The following is a 17,876-nucleotide window of genomic DNA, read 5'->3' as shown; positions in this document are numbered from 1 at the left end:
TGGTGGGCCCTTAGAATAGCTGTGGATTCTCTGTTATGGAGCAGGGCTATCTATCGAAGGTGATGGCAGAAAAGGTGAGGTAGCTTATGACTGATTCATATGATGCCATGATGATCTGAGGTACATTTTATGCCTAAGGTTATTCTCCCCTATCAGGGTGCACCTATCTATGTATTAAACTTTTAACATTTAATTTGTTCATCCACTGAGTGTTTCATTTTAATGGATCATGTGAGGTAAAAATCTAATGACACTTCTTTTCCAAAAGTTTAGGCATTTTTCCTAGATATATTTGACATTCCATCTACATAGACCTGTGCAAGTTTCAATCTTACAGTTTACTTCTCTACAAAAATTAAAATTTCAGATACAAAGTGATTAAGGTAACCAGCAACTTAGTAAAGATGGGTGCTCCATACCAGAGTCAGCAAGGGATATACTTCCCATCCTGCCAGTGCAGGATACAGAAACCATTCTAGATATTTCAAGTAAAAAGTAATTTAAGACAGGAAATTCTCAACTCACGTAAAGCTGTCTCACAATGCATCTTTGCATATACAATTTTTCTGCCTGGAAAACTGTGCCCTCTTGTCTGCTTAGAGAACAATTTTCCCTAGTTCACACAGTATATCATCCAGAATTATTTGTGTGGCACCCAAGGTCATTAATCATTATGTACTATTTCAGTGATTATATTGGGGAATTTAAAAGGTCAGAGGGCAGCAACTCAAGTGGAATTGGGCAACTCAAGACAGTTCAAAAGTCAAAGAGCTGTCAGTGGACGATAATCTGGTTTGTGTTCTTCTCTCCAAAGTCTCTGAACATTGCCCTTTTCTTTGAAGAAATGAAATATTTACTTTACTACTTTATTAGTAATAACAAATGACTTGCATCAGTTTATAGATTTTTTTTTCTTTACAGTTGCTTAGTACTCCATGGTGTGGAAATGCCAATCTATCCAGCCAACTTCTCCTTATGAATATTTAAGTTGTTTGCCACATTTTGCACAAATCGTGCTGCAATGAATAGAGATGTTCATATGTACTTTTATTTCCATCTGCATGGTATACATTTGTCATCCCTTTGCATTTGCATTCATAATTTGCTTTGTTTTACCTCTGTTTCATATAGATCGCAGAGTTGAAAACTGTTTTGTGATCCAGTTCACAACTGGGCTTCCCTGGTGGCTCAGCAGTAAAGCATCTGCCTGCAATGCAGGAGATGCAGGTTCAATCCGAGTCAGGAAGATCCTCTGGATGAGAGCAAGGCCACCCTCTCCAGTATTCTTGCCAGGAGAATCCCATGGACAGAGGAGACTGATGGGCTACAGTTCATAGGGTTGCAAAGAGTCAAACACGATGGAAGTGACACAGCACACACACATGCACACATGCAATTCACAATTACTTTATTATCTTAGGGCATAAGTACTATGTGTATTACATTATATTTGTTTTTTCTCTATAGGATGACTTTCCTTCTTTTTCTATCCTTTTAATATTTCAGAAGGCTTGTATTTGTGCTCTGGCAGCTACATTTCTTATTGAAGTGTAGTTGATGTACAATATTATATAAGTTAGAGGTGTGTAATATAGTGATTCACAATTTTTAAAGGTTATATTCCATTTAAAGATATTAGAAAACACTGGCTATATTCCCTGTGTTGTACATATGTCCTTGTAATTTACTTTACACATCCTAGTTTGTACCTCTTAATCATCTCCCTCTGGCCACTCTCCTTTTCCTTCTCACCCCCGGTACCCTTTAATTTGATCTCTGTATCTGTGAATCTGCTGCATTTTTGTTATATTCACTAGTTTGTTGTATCTTTTAAATTCCATGTGATATCATACAGTATTAGTCTTTCTGTCTGACTTATTTCACTTAGCATAATATTCTCCAATTCTATCCATGTTGCTGCAAATGACAAAATTTCATATTTTATGGCTAAGTAATATTCCATTGTGTATATATGAATCACATCTTTTTATCCATTCATCTATTGGTGGACACTTAGGTTGCTACTATATTTTGACAATTGTAAATAATGTTGCTATGAACATTTGAGTGCATAATATCTTTTCTAACTAGTGGAGATTTTTGGATATATATATCCAGGAGTGAAATTGCTAGGTTAAATGGTAGTTCTGTTTTATTTTTTTGAGAAAACTGCATATTGTTTTCAACAATGGTAAACTGGTGGCACCAATTTTCATTCTACCAACAGTGTTCAAGTGTTCCCTTTCACCATGCTATTGCTGATATTTGTTATGTTCTTTTTGATGATGGCCATTCTGACAGTCATGAGATGATATCTATTGTGGTTTTATTTTTGTCTTACCCTAATGATTATCAATGTTGAGCATCTTTTCCTGTGCCTGTGTGTCAACTGTATGTCCTTTTTGGAGAAACCTCTATTCAAACCTTTTCTGTTTTTTAATTGGGTTGTTTGTTTATTTGATGTTGAGTTGTATGAGCTATTTCTATATGTTGAATATTAACCTCTTATCAGTTATATCATTTGCAAATATTTTCTGCATTCAGTAGGTTGTCTTTTTGACTTGTTGATGGTTTCCTTTGCTGTGCAAAAGGTTTTAAGTTTAGCTAGGTTCCATTTGTTTATTTTTATTTTCTTTGCTCTAGGAGATAGGTCAAAAAATATTCCTATGATTTATGTCAAAGAGTGTTTCTTCTAGGACTTTTATGAAATCCTGTATCACACGTTGGTCTTTAATGCATTGTTTATTTCTGTATATGATGGTACAGAATATTCTAACTGCAGTTTTGACACACAGTTGTACAATTTTCAAAGCACCACTTACTAAAAAGACTGTCTTTTCTCAATTGCACATTTTTCCCTCTTTTTTGTCATAGATTAAGTGACCATTTATTTTTGGCCTCTCTATTTCATTCCATTAAGGTAGGTGTCTGCTTTTGTGCAGTACCATACTGCTTTGATTACTGTAGCTTAGTAATAAAGTCTGAAGTCAGGGAGTGTGATTTCTCCAGCTCTGTTCTTTCTCAAGATTATTTTGACTATTCAGAGTCCTTTGTGTTTATGTGTGTGAGTTAGCCACTTACATTTCCACCTCTTTACTATAGTCCACCATGAACTATAGCCTGACAGGCTCCTCCATCCATGGAATTTTCTAGGCAAGAATACTGGAGTGGACTACCATTTCCTTCCCCCAGGGGATCTTCCTGACACAGGGGTTGAATTCTGGGTCTTCTGCGTTGCACACAGACTCTTTACAGTCTAAGCCACCAGGGAAGCCCTAAAATTTTAAAAAAAGATATTTTGTGTGCATTTATATAAAAAATTTTAAATTGATGGTTCTAGTTCTATGAAAAATGCCATTGATAGTTTGACTCATAGAGATTGCACTGAATCTGTAGATTTCCTTGGGTTATATGGTCATTTTAAACATTATTAATTCTTCCAGTCCAAGAATATATTTTTCCATGTTGAAATCCTCTTCAGTTACCTTCACAGTGTCTCATATTTTTCTGAGTCCAGATCTTTTACCTCCTCAGGTAGATATATTTCTAGATATTGTATTCTCTGTTTCTGAAAATTTGTTGTTGGTGTATAAAAATGCAAATGATTTCTGCATATTAGTTTTGCACCCTACTACTTTATTAAATTGATTGATAAGTTCTAGTAGTTTTCTGGTAGCATCTTTAGGATTCTCTACATATAGTATCATATCACCAAAAATGAGTAACAGTTTTACTTCTTCCTTCCAAATTTGGATTCTTTTTCTTTCATTCCTTCTTCTATATTCCTTCCTCTTTTCTTTCTTCTTTTGTCTGATTGTTATCACTAGGACTACAAATACTTTGTTGAATAAAAGTAGAAAGAGTGGGCATTCTTTTCTTGCTCCTTATCTTAGAGAAAAGGCTTTCAGCTTTATGCCAATGAGTGTGATGTTAGCTGTGGGTTTCGAATATATTGGTCTTTATTATGCTGAGGTATGTTTCCTCTATGCCCTTTCTCTGGAGAATATTTTTTTAAATCATAAATAGATGTTGAATTGTATCAAAAGATTTTTCAGCATCTATTGAGATGATCATATACTTTTCATTTTTTTGATTTGTTACTGTAGCATACTGTACATTGATTTTTGAATAATGGAAATATCTGAGATATTTCCCTAAGATAAATCCTACTTGATCATGGTATATGATGATTTTAATGTGTTGTTGGATTCAGATTTCTAGAATTTTCTTGAGGATTTTTGCATCTATGTTCATCAAATCCTCAACAAAATACTAGCAAATAAAATCCAACAACATAATAAAAAGATCATACATCATGATCAAGTAGGCTTTATTCCAGGGATGCAGGGATCCTTCAATATTCACAAATCAATCAATGTGATATAACATATTAACAAATGGAAAGATAAAAACCATATAATTATTTCAATAAATGGAGAGAAAGCCTTTGACAAAATTCAACACCCATTAAGATAAAAAGTCTCCAGAAAGTAGGCATAATTTTTGTATGCCATATTATGTCAAAAATAATTCAACATAAAAGCCATATATTGTCATATATATGGCACACAAACAAACAAACACAAACAATATATACCCACAGCAAACATTATCCTCAGTGGCAAAAAATTGAAAGCATTTACTCTAAAATCAGGAACAATACTAGAGTGCCCATTCCCACCAATACTACTCAACACAGTTTTGGAAGTCCTAGCAACAGGAATCAGAGAAGAAAAAGAAATAAAAGCAATTCAGATTGGAAAATAATAAAACTCTCACTGCTTGCAGATGACATGATCTTCTACATAGAAAACCCTAAAGATGCCACCAGAAAATTACTAGAACTAATCAATGTATATAGTAAAGTTGCAGGATACAAACTTAATACACAGAAATTCCTTGCATTCCTATATGCTAGTGAAAGATCAAAAAGAGAAATTAAGAAAAAAAAAAAAAAGAGAGAAATTAAGGAAACAATCCCATTCACCATTGCAACTAAAAAGATAAAATACTTAGGAATAAATTCATCTAAAGAAACAAAAGACCAGTATACAGAAAACTATAAAACACTGATGAAAGACCTCAAAGATGACACAAATAGATGGAGAAATATACCATTCTTGGATTAGAAGAATCAATATACTGAAAATGAGTATACTACCTAAAACAATCTAGAGATTCAGTGCAATCCTTATCAAACTACCAATGGTATTTTTCACAGAATTAGAACAAATAATTTCACAATTTGTATGGAAATACAAAATACCCTGAATAGCCAAACTGATCTTGAGAAAGAAGAATGGAACTGGAGGAATCAACCTTCATGACTTCAGACTATACTACAAAGCTATAGTCGTCAAGACCACATGGTACTGGCACAAAGACAAAAATATAGATCAATGGAACAAAATAGAAAGCCTAGAGATAAATCCACGCACCTATGGACAACTTATGCTTACAAAGGAGGCAAAAATAAATACAGTGGGAAAAGACAGTCTCTTCAACAACTGGTTCTGGGAAAACTGGTCAACTTTATGTAAAAGAATGAAATTTTAACACGTTCTAACACCATACACAAAAATAAACTCAAAATGAATTAAAGACCTAAATGTAAGACCAGAAAATATAAAACTTCTAGAAGAAAATATAGGCAAAACATTCTTCAACATAAATCACAGCAAGATACTCTATGACTCACCTCCCAGGGTAATGGGGGGTGTAAATAATGGGAGGTGAAAATAACAAATGGGATCTAATTAAACTTAAAAGCTTTTGCACAATGAAAAAAACTATAAGTAAAGTGAAAAGACACTCCCTTAGAATGGGAGAAAATAATAGCAAATGAAAAAACTGTCAAAGAGTTAATCTCCAAAATATACAAACAGCTCATGCAGCTCAATACCAGAAAAATGAACAATTCAAAAAAAAAAAAAAAAAAGGTGGGCAAAACACCTTAACAGACATTTCTCCAAAGAAGACACACTGATAACTAACAAACACATGAAAAGATGCTCAGCATCACTTGTTATTAGAGAAATGCAAATCATATCTACAATGAGATATTACCTCACACTGGTCAGAATGACCAGCATCAAAAAGCCTATACACAATAAATGCTGAAGTGGGAGTGGAGAAAAGGGAACCCTCTTACACTGTTAGTGGGAATGCAAGCTGATACAGGCGCTATGGAGAACAGTGTGGAAATTCCTTAAACAAGTGGGAATAGAACTGCCATACGGCCCAGCAACCCCATTGCTGGGCATATACCCAGAGGAAACCAGAATTGAAAGACACACGTACCCGAATGTTCATTGCAGCACTATTTACAATAGCTAGGACATGGAAGCAACCTAGATGTCCATCAACAGATTAAGGAAGTTGTGGTACCTATACACAATGGAATATTACTCATCTATGAAAAGGAGTGCATTTGAGTCAGTTCTAATGAGGTGGATGAACCTGGAACCTATTATACAGAGTGAAGTAATTTAGAAAGATAATGACAAATACTGTATATTAACACATATATATGGGATTTAGAAAGACAATACTGACAATCCTACATGCCAGGCAGCAAAGGAGACACAGACCTAAAGAACAGAATTTTGGACTCAGTGGGAGAAGTGAGGGATGATTTGAGAGAATAACATTGAAACATTTACATTACCATATTTAAAAGAGATGACCAGAGCAGGTTTGATGCATGAAGCAGGTCACCCAAAGTCAGTGCTCTGGGACAACCCAGAGGAATAGGGTGGGGAGAGAGGTGGGAGGGGGTTTCAGGAAGGTGGGGGGGGGGGTTATGTATACCTGTAGCCAATTCATGTTGATTATGGCAAAAAAAAAATAATCACAATATTGTAAAGCAATTATATTCCAGTTAAAATAAATCATTTTTTTAAAGAAGAAAGAGAAACTAAAGAAACAATCCCATTCACCATTGCAACAAAAAGAATAAAATACTTAGGAATGAATCTACCTAAAGAAGCAAAGACCTGTATACAGAAAACTGTAAGACACTGATGAAAGACATCAAAGATGTCACAAATAGATGGAGAAATAGATGTTCTAGGATTCAAAGAATCAGTATCATGAAAATGAGGATACTACCCAAAGTAATCTATAGTTCAATGCAATCCCTTTCAAACTACCAATGGTATTTTTCACAAAACTAGAACAAATGATTTGACAATTTGTATGTAATTTTCTTTTTGTGAAATCCTTGCTGGTTTTGATAGCAGGGTGATGGTGGCTTCACAGAATGGGTTTGGAAGGATTCCTTTATCTGCACTCTCTTCAGAATAGTTTCAGAAGTATATGTGGTAATTCTTATATAAGTATTTGAGGGATTTCATCTGTAAAGGTATCTAGCCCTGAACTTTGGTTTTTCAGAGGTTTTTAAATCACAGATTAATCAGTTCCAGTAATGTTAATTGGTCTCTTCATATTTTCTATTTCTTCCCAGCTCAGTTTTGGAAGAATGTACACTTCTAATAACCTGCCCATTTTTAAGAGGGAGTCCATTTTATTGGCCTGTAGTTGTTTGTAGTTGTCTTATGATCCTTCTTATTTTGTGGTGGTGGTTGTAACTTCTTTTTCATTTTTGAATTGGGCCCTCTCTCTCCCCATTTTTTTTATGAATCTGGCTAAAGCTTTATTAATACTGTCTTTTCAAAGAACCATCCTTTAGTTTAATTGATCGTTTCTTTTTTTTAGTCTCTCTTTTATTTCTGCTCTAATTTTTTATGATTTCTTTTTTTCCTACTAGCTTTGTGCTTTGTTTGTTCTTCTTCCTCTAATTGTTTTATGTGTAAAGTCCGGTTGTTTATTTGTGATTCTTCTTGTTTCCTGAGGTAAGATTGTATTGCTATAAACTTCCCTGTTAGAACTGCTTTTGCTGTATCTCATAGGCTTTAGATCATTGTGTTTTTGTTTTCATTTGTCTCTAGGTGTTTTTTTCTGTCTCCACAGTTATCCATTGTTTGTTTAGTAACATATTTTTTAGCCTTCAGGTGTTTCTGTTTTTTGCGTTTTTTTGTAGTTAATTTCTAGCACTGTGATGTTGTGGTCAGATAAGACGCTTGATACGAGTTCAGATTTCTTAAATTGACTGAGGCTTATTTTGTGGCCCACTGTGTGACCTCACGTGGAAAATGTTCCATATGCACTTGCAGAATGTGTATTCTGCTGCTTTCAGATGGAATGCTCTATAAATATCAATTAAGTCCATGTGACCTAATGTGCCATTGAAGGTCGGTGTTTATTTTCTCTCTGGATAATCTGTCCATTGATATAAGTGAGGTGTTAAAGTTTCATACTATTATTGTGTTAATTTCTATTTATCCTTTTATATCTATTAGTATTTGCTTTATGTATTTTGGTGTTCTTGTATTGGGTGTATATATACTTATAATTATTGTATCTTCTTGGATCGATCCCTTGATCATTATGTAGTGTTCTTCTTTGTCTCTTGTGAAGTGAAGTGAAGTGAAGTCGCTCAGTCGTGGCTGACTCTTTGCAACCCCGTAGACTGTAGCCCACCAGGCTTATCCATCCATGGGATTCTCCAGGCAAGAATACTGGAGTGGGTTGCTATTTCTTTCTCCAGGGGATCTTCCCAACCCAGGGATCAAACCCAGGTCTCCCACATTGCAGGCAGACACTTTAACCTCTGAGCCACCAGGGAAGCCCTTGTCTCTTGTAATAGCCTTTAATTTAAAGCCTGTTTTGTCTGCTATAAGTATTGTTATTCCAGCTTTCTTTTGGTTTCTATTTACATGGAATACTTTAATCCATCACCTCAATTTCAGTCTGTGTATGTCTTTAGATATGAAGCAAGTATCCTTCATGTAGCAAATATATGGGTCTCATGTTTTTATCCATTCAGCCATTCTATGTCTTTTGGTTGAAGCATTTAGTGCACTTATTTTAAGACAATTACTGATATTTATGTACTTAATCGCCTTCCCTGGTGGCTCAATGCAGAATTGAGAATTGCCCTGCCAATCCAGGAGATGTTGGTTTGATCCCTGGGTTGGAAAGATCCCCTGGAGAAGAAAATGACCACCCACTCCAGTATTCTTGCCTGGGAAATCCCATGGACAGAGGAGTGGGGTCATAAAAGAGTTGGATATTACTTAACAACAAAATAACAACAATGTCTTTAATGCCATTTTGTTCATTGTTTGGGGATTGTTTTCTTAGGTCTATTTTTCCTCTGTTCTTATATTCTTTTCTCTTGTGATTTAATGACTATCTTTGGTATTTTATTTGGATTTCTTTTTCTTTTTAGTGTGTGCTTATTTGTAAGAGATTTTTGCTTTGTGGTTACCATGAAGCTTTTCTGTTCCAATCACATGCATGTGATTGTTTTAAGTTGCTGATCTCTTAACTTCAAATGTATTGTAACAATCCTGAATTTTTACTCTTTCCTCACAATTATTGTTGATGTCATATTTTACACCAAATTGTTTTGCATATCTTTTAACTTCTTACTGTGCTTGTAGACCATTTCATATTTTCATCTTTTAAACTTCCTACCAGCTTTGTGTATAGATGATTTCTTGCCTTACCTGTATAATTTTCATGTTTCCAGTTGTGGCCTTTTCTTTTCTTCTTAGAGAAGATCCTTTAATATTTCTTATAAAGCTGATTTGGTGGTGCTGACTTCTTTTAGCTTTTGGTTGTCTGTAAAGATTTTGATTTCTGCAATCTGAATGACAGCCTTGTAGAGCAGAGTATTTTCTACTCAGGTTTTTGGTAGACTTTCCTCTTTCATCACTTTAAATAAATTGTGGCACTCCCTTTTGGCCTGCAGAACTTATGATGAAAAGTTAGCTGATAGCCTTATGGGATGTCCTTTGCTTATTATTTGTTGCTTTCCCCTTGCTGCTTTTCATATTCTCTCTTTAACTTTTGCCATTTTGACTACAACGTGCCCTGGTGTATTCTTTGGGCTATTTCAGTATGGGACTCTACACTTCCTGGACTTGGATGACTATTTCCTTCCCAGGTAAGGAAAGTGTTCACCTATTTTGCCTTCAAATGTTTCATCAGGCCCTTTCCCTCTCTCTTCTCCTGGGCCCTCTAAATTACAAATATTAGTGAACTTGATGTCCCAGAGGTATCTTAAGCTGTTTTCATTTCTTTTCATTCTTCTTCCATTCAGCATCAGTGATTTCCACTGACCAGTCATCCAGTTCGCTGTTCCATTCCTCTATAAAGATCTATACTCTACCGTTGATGCCATCTTGTGTATTTTTCATTAATTGTATTCTTCTTCTCTATTTGATTATTCTTTATAGTTTCTAATTCTTTGTTATAAAGTACTAACTTCCTGCTCTGTGCATCCATTCTTTCACAAGTCCTTTTGACCATGTTTATGATCACTACTCTGAGCTCTACTCAGATAGACTGCCTAACATCACTTAGTTCTTCTTCTGGAACATGTTCCTCTGTTGCTTCATTTTGCCTAAGTTTCTGTTTGTATTTTTATGTATCTGGTAGGTTAGTTATGTTTCCCATCCTTAGAGAAGTGGTCTTTTATTTGAGATGTCCTGTGCATCCGAGCGGCACACTTCCCTCTTGTTACCCAAGCTATATGCTTTAGAAACTTCCCCATGAGGGCTATGCATGTCCTTCTGTTGTGTTGGTCTGATTGTGTGGACAATCTTGGAGACTTTATTGGCCCCTGGTCTGCTTGACTGCCAGGTCCTGCTTTATGCAGAAGCTGCCAGGTGCTGGCTGGCAGGACCAGGTCACAAGGTTGCAGATGCAAAACCCAGTGGACCCTGTGACTAATGCTGGACTACTGGCAGGCATGACAGGGTCATGGAGCCTGGATGCAGAGCATAGGAATCCTAGAGCTGGTTTTGGATCACTGGTTGGTTACGGGGACATTCCTGACACGGGTACAGGGTCCAGGGTGTCCTGAAGCTTGGGTTGGCCTGCTATTGGGCATGGCCAGGCCCCAGTTGACCCCAGGGCAGGGTCTACCCTGCTGCGGCACACTGGGTACATATGCTGTGGGATTTTGGTTTCCTTTCATCTGTCGTCTGTCACCTGATGAATGGAGCTATGTCCTGGGCTCTCTAATTGGTAGGACCACATCCCATAGTGGCTGTGGGCTCCAGTGGTCTTAAGACAGCCCGTGGATAAATGGGTGGGGATTTATTAACTAACTAACCCAGTTAGCTTCTTGGCCTGAGGCATTTCTCAGGTTCATAACATTGTACAGAGGGGGTTATCAAAACCATCCCTTAGAAGAAGAAAGGCAAAATGGTTGTCTGAGGAGATCCAATAAAGAGCTGGGAAAAGAAGAGAAGCAAAATGCGGAGAGAAGGAAAGATATATCCATCTGAATGCAGAGTTCCAAAGAATAGGAAGGAGAAATAAAGTCTTCCTAAGTGATCACTGCAATGAAATAGAGGAAAACAATGGAATGGGAAAGGGTAGAGATTTCTTAAGAAAATTAAAGATACCAAGGGAATCTTTGAAGCAAAGATGGGCACTTTATAAATGACAGAAATGGTATGGACCTAACAGAAGCAGAAGATATTAAGAAGAGGTGGCAAGAAAACACAGAAAAACAATATAAAAAAGATATTAATGACCTGGATAACCACAAAGGTGTGATCACTCACCTAAAGCCTGACATCCTGGAGTGTGAAATCAAGTGGGCCTCAGGAAGCATCACTATGAACAAAGTTAGTGGAGGTGATGGAATCCCAGTTGAGCTATTTCAAATCCTAAAAGATGATGCTGTGAAAGTGCTGTACTCAATATGCCAGCAAATTTGGAAAACTCAGCAGTGGCCACAGTGCTGGAAAATGTCAGTTTTTCGTTCCAATCCCAAAGAAAGGCAATGCCAAAGAATGTACAAACTACCATAAAATTGTACTTATCTACACGCTAACAACGTAATGCTCAAAATTCTCCAAGCCAGGCTTCAACAGTATGTGAGTCAATAACTTCCAGATCCTCAAGTTGGATTTAGAAAAGGCAGAGGAACCAGAGATCAAATTGCCAACATATATTGGATCATAGAAAAAACAAGCAAAAAACATCTACTATTCTTTCACTGACTATGATAAAGTCTTTGACTGTGTGGGTCACAACCAATTGTGGAAAAGTCTTAGACATGGAAATACCAAATCACCTTACCTACCCCATGAGAAATCTGTATGCAGGCCAAGAAGCAACAGTTAGAACTGGACATGGAACAACAGACTGGTTCCAAATTGGGAAAGGAGTATGTCAAGGCTGTATATAGTCACTTTTCTTATTTAACTTATATGCAGAGTACATCACGTGAAATGCTGGACTGGATGAAGCACAAGCTATAATCAAGATTTCCAGGAGAAATATCACTAAACTCAGATATGCAGATAACACCACCCTTGTGGCAGAAAGCAAAGAGGAACCTGCTCTTGCCTCATGAATAAAGTGAAATAAGAGACTGAAATAGCTGGCATAAAGCTCAGTATTCAAAAAATGAACATCATAGCATCCAGTCACATCACTTCATGGCAAATAGATGGGGAAACAATGGAAACAGTGACAGACTTTATTTTCTTGGGCTCCAAAATCACTGAGGATGGTGACTGTAGCTACGAAATTAAAAGATGCTTGCTTCTTGGGAAAAAAAGCTATGGCAAAACTAGACAGCATATTAAACAGCAGAGACATTATGTTGCCAACAAAGGCCCGTGTAGTCAAACCTACGGTTTTTCCAGTAGTCATGTATGGATGTGAGAGTTGACCATAATGAAAGCTGAGTGCCAAAGAACTGATATTTTTTAACTGTGGTATTGGAGAAGACTCTTGAAAGTCCCTTGGACTGCAAGACGATCAAACCAGTCAATCCTAAAGGAAATCAGTCCTGAATATTCATTGGAACAACTGATGATGAAGCTGAAGCTCCAATGCTTTGGCCACCTGATGTGAAGAAATGACTCATTGGAAAAGACCCTGATGCTGGGAAAGACTGAAGGCTGGAGGAGAAGGGGATGACAGAGGATGAGACGGTTTGATTGCATCACCGACTCAATAGACATGAGTTTGAGCAAGCTCCAGGAGTTGGTGATGGACAGGGAAGCCTGGCATGCTGCAGTCCATGGGGTCGCAATGAGTTGGACATGACTGAGAAACTGCACTGAACTGAACTGAAGCATCCCAGCACTACTGCCGACAGGCTACTGGGCAGGCCCAGGTCTTGGAGTTAATGAGCTAAAGGGAAGATTCTGCAGTGGCACCCAGCCACACCACTGTCCACACAGCAGAGGTAACTCCCATGAATGGCTGCTGGCCGTCTCTATATCCTTGGGGTGCCACAGTCACCCCTTGCCTCTCTTAGAGATTCTCCAAGACTAGCAAGTAGGTCTAGCCCAGTTTCCTATCAAATTTCTGCTTTTGACCTGGGTCCTAGAGCATGTGAGATTTTAGATGTGTCTTTTATGAATAAAGTCTGTGTTCCTCCAATCCTGTGAGATTCCTGAAATTAAGCCCCACTGGTCTTCAAAGCCAAATGTCTGAGGACTCATCTCTGTGCAGGATCCCCAGACTGGAAAGCCCAATGCGGGATTTAGAACTCTCACTCCTGTAGGAGAACCTCTGCAATATTTTTGTTTTCCAGTTTGTGGGTGACCCACCCAGGGTTATGAGATTTGACTATATTGAGTCTGCCCTGCCTACTGGTCTCATTTTTGGTTCCTTCTTTATGTCTTTAGTTGTAGATCTTTTCTGTTAGGTTCTAGTCTTTTTCATCTATGATTGTCCTGCAAAGAGTTGTGATTTTGCATATACACAATGGAATATTACTCAGCTATAAAAAAGAACACATTTGAGTCAGTCCTAATGAGGTGGATGAAACTGGAGTCTATTATGCAGAGTGAAGTATGTCAGAAAGAAAAACAGCAACACAGTATATTAATGCATATATATGGAATTCAGAAAGATGGTAACAGCGACCCTGTATGCAAGACAGCAAAAGAGACACAGACGTAAAGAACAGACTTTTCAACCCTGTGGAAGAACGTGAGGGTGTCATGATTTGACAGAATAGCATTGAAACATGTATATTACCCTATGTGAAATAGATCTCCAGTCCAAGTTCGATGCAGGGAACAGGGTACTCAAAACCAGCGCACTGAGACAATCCAAAGGGATGGAATAGGGAGGCAGGTGTGTGGGGAGTTTGGGACAGGTGGACACATGTACACCCATGGTTGATTCATGTCAACATATGGCAAAAACCACCACAATGTTGTAATTAGCCTCTGATTAAAATAAATTAATTAGAAAAATAGTTGTGATTTTGGTGTGCTTGTGAAGGGAGCTGAGCTCAGGGTTTTTTCACCCTGCTATCATGGCCAATCCCTTGGTGGTAGCCTTTTTACATGCATTTTTTAATAAAGCTTTTAGTCTGTTTTCTTGACATTTTACAGTCTGATTTGTCAGTCATTATGGGAATTCTCTGAGTGCTAGTGACCATTTACAAAAAAGAGTTTACTTCACCTTCCTCTCCCTTCTCTTATTTTCAGTTGCATCATTTCTACTTCGTTACAACACTTGTGTATTGTATTTCCACCCTTAGCCCCACCTTTTAGTATTGGTTCGATTTGGTTCAATTAATGAAATGCTCACAATCATTTCTTTTCCTAAAGTTTCCATAGTCATATCCTCTAGTAGAGTCCTTAGGAAGCCTCAGGAGGATATTCCTCGAGTGCCTAAAGTGGCTTTTGCTTTTCTCATACTGCCAAATGTTTGAGGATTTTTCAGTTTAATATATTGTGTAATTATTTTCTGCTACTGAGTATTTGTTTTTATTTTTCAGGAAATTTTCATCAGCTGAGGTGTATACTCATTTCTGTCTTCTTTTTTATGGTAGCTTTATGAAGAAGTAAACTGCTTTGATCTATTTACTTCACAGACAGGCTTGGCAATTTTGAATGATTTATAAGATTCCAGGTTTAAGAATGCTCTCTTCTCAGGGTAGTAAAGTACAATTTCTTTAACGGATTTTTTGTGGGTGGCAATTGTGTGCTCCCTTTTCTCTTATGGTTATTTGTCTTATAGGATCCTGAATTTCACCTCTTGAATTTTTTTCCCCTTTTACCATTCACAATTCAAAGGACATGTCCCAGTTCCTTTTGACTTTCTTCTTCCAGAACAGACTGCTTGTATATACCAGGATTTTTTTCAGTATTTTCACAGTTTAAGTGTACTCTTAGCTCACCCTTAAGCTTTATAATTCCAGATCCCTTTTTACCATTTTCTAGACCCTTTAACACATCCTTTGTCCTCCACAAAAGTCTGCATCAAAAACTCAAAAAATAACTACTGGAAGAACAAAACTAGAGGCTTCAGGCTTCAAGCTATATTACAAAACTATAATGATCAAAACAGTATGGCACTGGCATAAAACACACATATAGACTAATGAAGCAGAATAAAGAACTGAGAAATAAACACACACATATATGGACAATCAATTTACAACAAAGGAGCCTAGAATATACAGTGGGAAAAACACAGAGTCTTCAATAAGTGTTGTTGGGGAACTGAAGAGCTACATGAAAAAGAATGAAACTGGACCCAATTTACACCATACACAAAAATTAAATCAAAATGAATTAAAGACATTAATGTAAGGTCTGACACTCTAAAACCTTAAAAGGAATTATAGGTAGTAAGCTCCTTGATATCAATCTTGGTGATGAATTTTTTATGTTTGACACCAAAGCCAAAGGCAAAAAAGGCACAAACAGCCGGGTTACATCAAACTAAAAAGTTTCTGCACAGAAAAGGAAATCATTAACAAAATGAAAAAGCAACCTACCAAATGGGAGAAAATATTTGCAAATCATATATTAATATATGATAAGGGGTTAGTATCCAATAAAGAATTCACATAACTCAACTGGAAAAATTCCAATTATAAATGGGAAAAATACTCATTTTTCCTAAAGAACACATACATAAGGTCAATAAGCACATGAAAAGATGCTCAACATAGCAAACCATCAGGGAAGACCAAATCAAAACCACGATGAAGTATCACCTCATTCCTGTTAGAGTGGTTATCATCAAAAAGACAAGAAATAAGTATTGGTAAGGATGCGGAGAAAAGAACACATCTGTGCATTGTTGGTGGGAGTGTAGATGGATGCAGCCACTATGCAAAACAGTATGAGTTTCTCAAAAAGTTCAAAATATAATAACTACCACATGATGCAGCAATTCTTCTGGATATTTATCTGAAAGAAAAAAAATGACTAACTGAAAAAGACATCTGCACCCCATGTTCACTGTAGCATTAGCTCAAAAGCCAGGACAGGAAAATATACTAAGTATACAATGATGGATGAATCAATAAGAAAATGTGTATGTATATATGATGGAAAATTATTCAGCCATAAAGAAGGAAACTTTGCCATTTGCAACACCATGGATGGAATTTGAAGGCATTATGCCAAAGTGGAGTAAGTTACACAGAGAGAGACGAATACTGTATGATCTCATATGCGGATCTAAAAGCAAAAAAAAAAAAAAATTTGAATTCACAGGTACAGAGTTCAGATTCAAGGGTCTGGGAGTTGGCAAAATAGGTAAAGGGGGCAAAAAAATACAAACTTCTAGCTATAAAAGAAATTAGTAATGGGATATAATGTAAAGCTTGGTGGCTATAGTAATACTGTACATTTGAAAATCACTAAAAAATAGATCTTAAAGGTTCTCATTGTAATCAGAAAAAAAATGTCTACTTATGTGTGGTGATGGGTGTTAAGATTTATTTATATGTACAAATACTGAATCACTGTTATATACCTGAAAATAGTATAGTGTTATATGTGAAATACACCTCAATAATAATGAAAACTCTTCTGCATTTGTCATCCGTATTTATTTTTACTTACAGGTAGTTTGCAAATTGTAGTGTTCTCTAGTTGTGCTAAAGGTATGGATCATCCATGGCCTTGCTTTAGATTATTCCATATAGTTTCCAGAAAATGTGTAAAAGAGCTCTGGGTTTTGGTGCATTCCACTATCTTTAGGACACTAGATTCCAATTTTTTTTCCCCTTAGTCAACTGACTTTAGTCAACCCCATAACACAGGAGACTGAGCAAAGGATGGGGGTATAGCAACAACAGTCCTTTAGACTATGACATGCCACTTCCAGCTGAGAGCAGGGCTGCCGGGCACACACCTGGTGACAAAGCGACACCCAATTCATGAGGGTCATCTCTATCAAAGCCTGTGACTGTGTGCATCACAACAAACTGTGGGAAATCCTGAGCAGGCCACCTGACCTGCCTCCTGAGAAACCTGTACGCAGGTCAGGAAGCAACAGTTAGAACTGGACGTGGAACAACTGACTGGTTCCAAATAGGAAAAGGAGTACGTCAAGGCTGTATACTGTCACCCTGCTTATTTAACTTCTATGCAGAGTACATCATGAGAAACGCTGGGCTGGAGGAAGCACAAACTAGAATCAAGATTGCTGGGAGAAATATCAATAACCTCAGATATGCAGATGACACCACCCTTATGGCAGAAAGTGAAGAGGAACTAAAAAGCCTCTTGATGAAAGTGAAAAAGGAGAGTAAAAAAGTTGGCTTAAAACTCAACATTCAGAAAACTAAGATCATGGCATCCCGTCCCATCACTTCATTGCAAATAGATGGGGAAATAGTGGCTGACTTTATTTTTCTGGGCTCCAAAATCACTGCAGATGGTGACTGCAGCCATGAAATTAAAATTTACTCTTTGGAAGGAAAGTTATGACCAAACTAGACAGCATATTAAAAAGCAGACACATTACTTTGTCAACAAAGGTCTGTCTACTCAAGGCTATGGTTTTTCCAGGGGTCATGT

Source organism: Muntiacus reevesi, chromosome 13 (assembly GCF_963930625.1).
Source record: "Muntiacus reevesi chromosome 13, mMunRee1.1, whole genome shotgun sequence".
Lineage (NCBI taxonomy): Eukaryota > Metazoa > Chordata > Mammalia > Artiodactyla > Cervidae > Muntiacus > Muntiacus reevesi.
Note: the sequence above shows the minus strand (reverse complement) of the source record.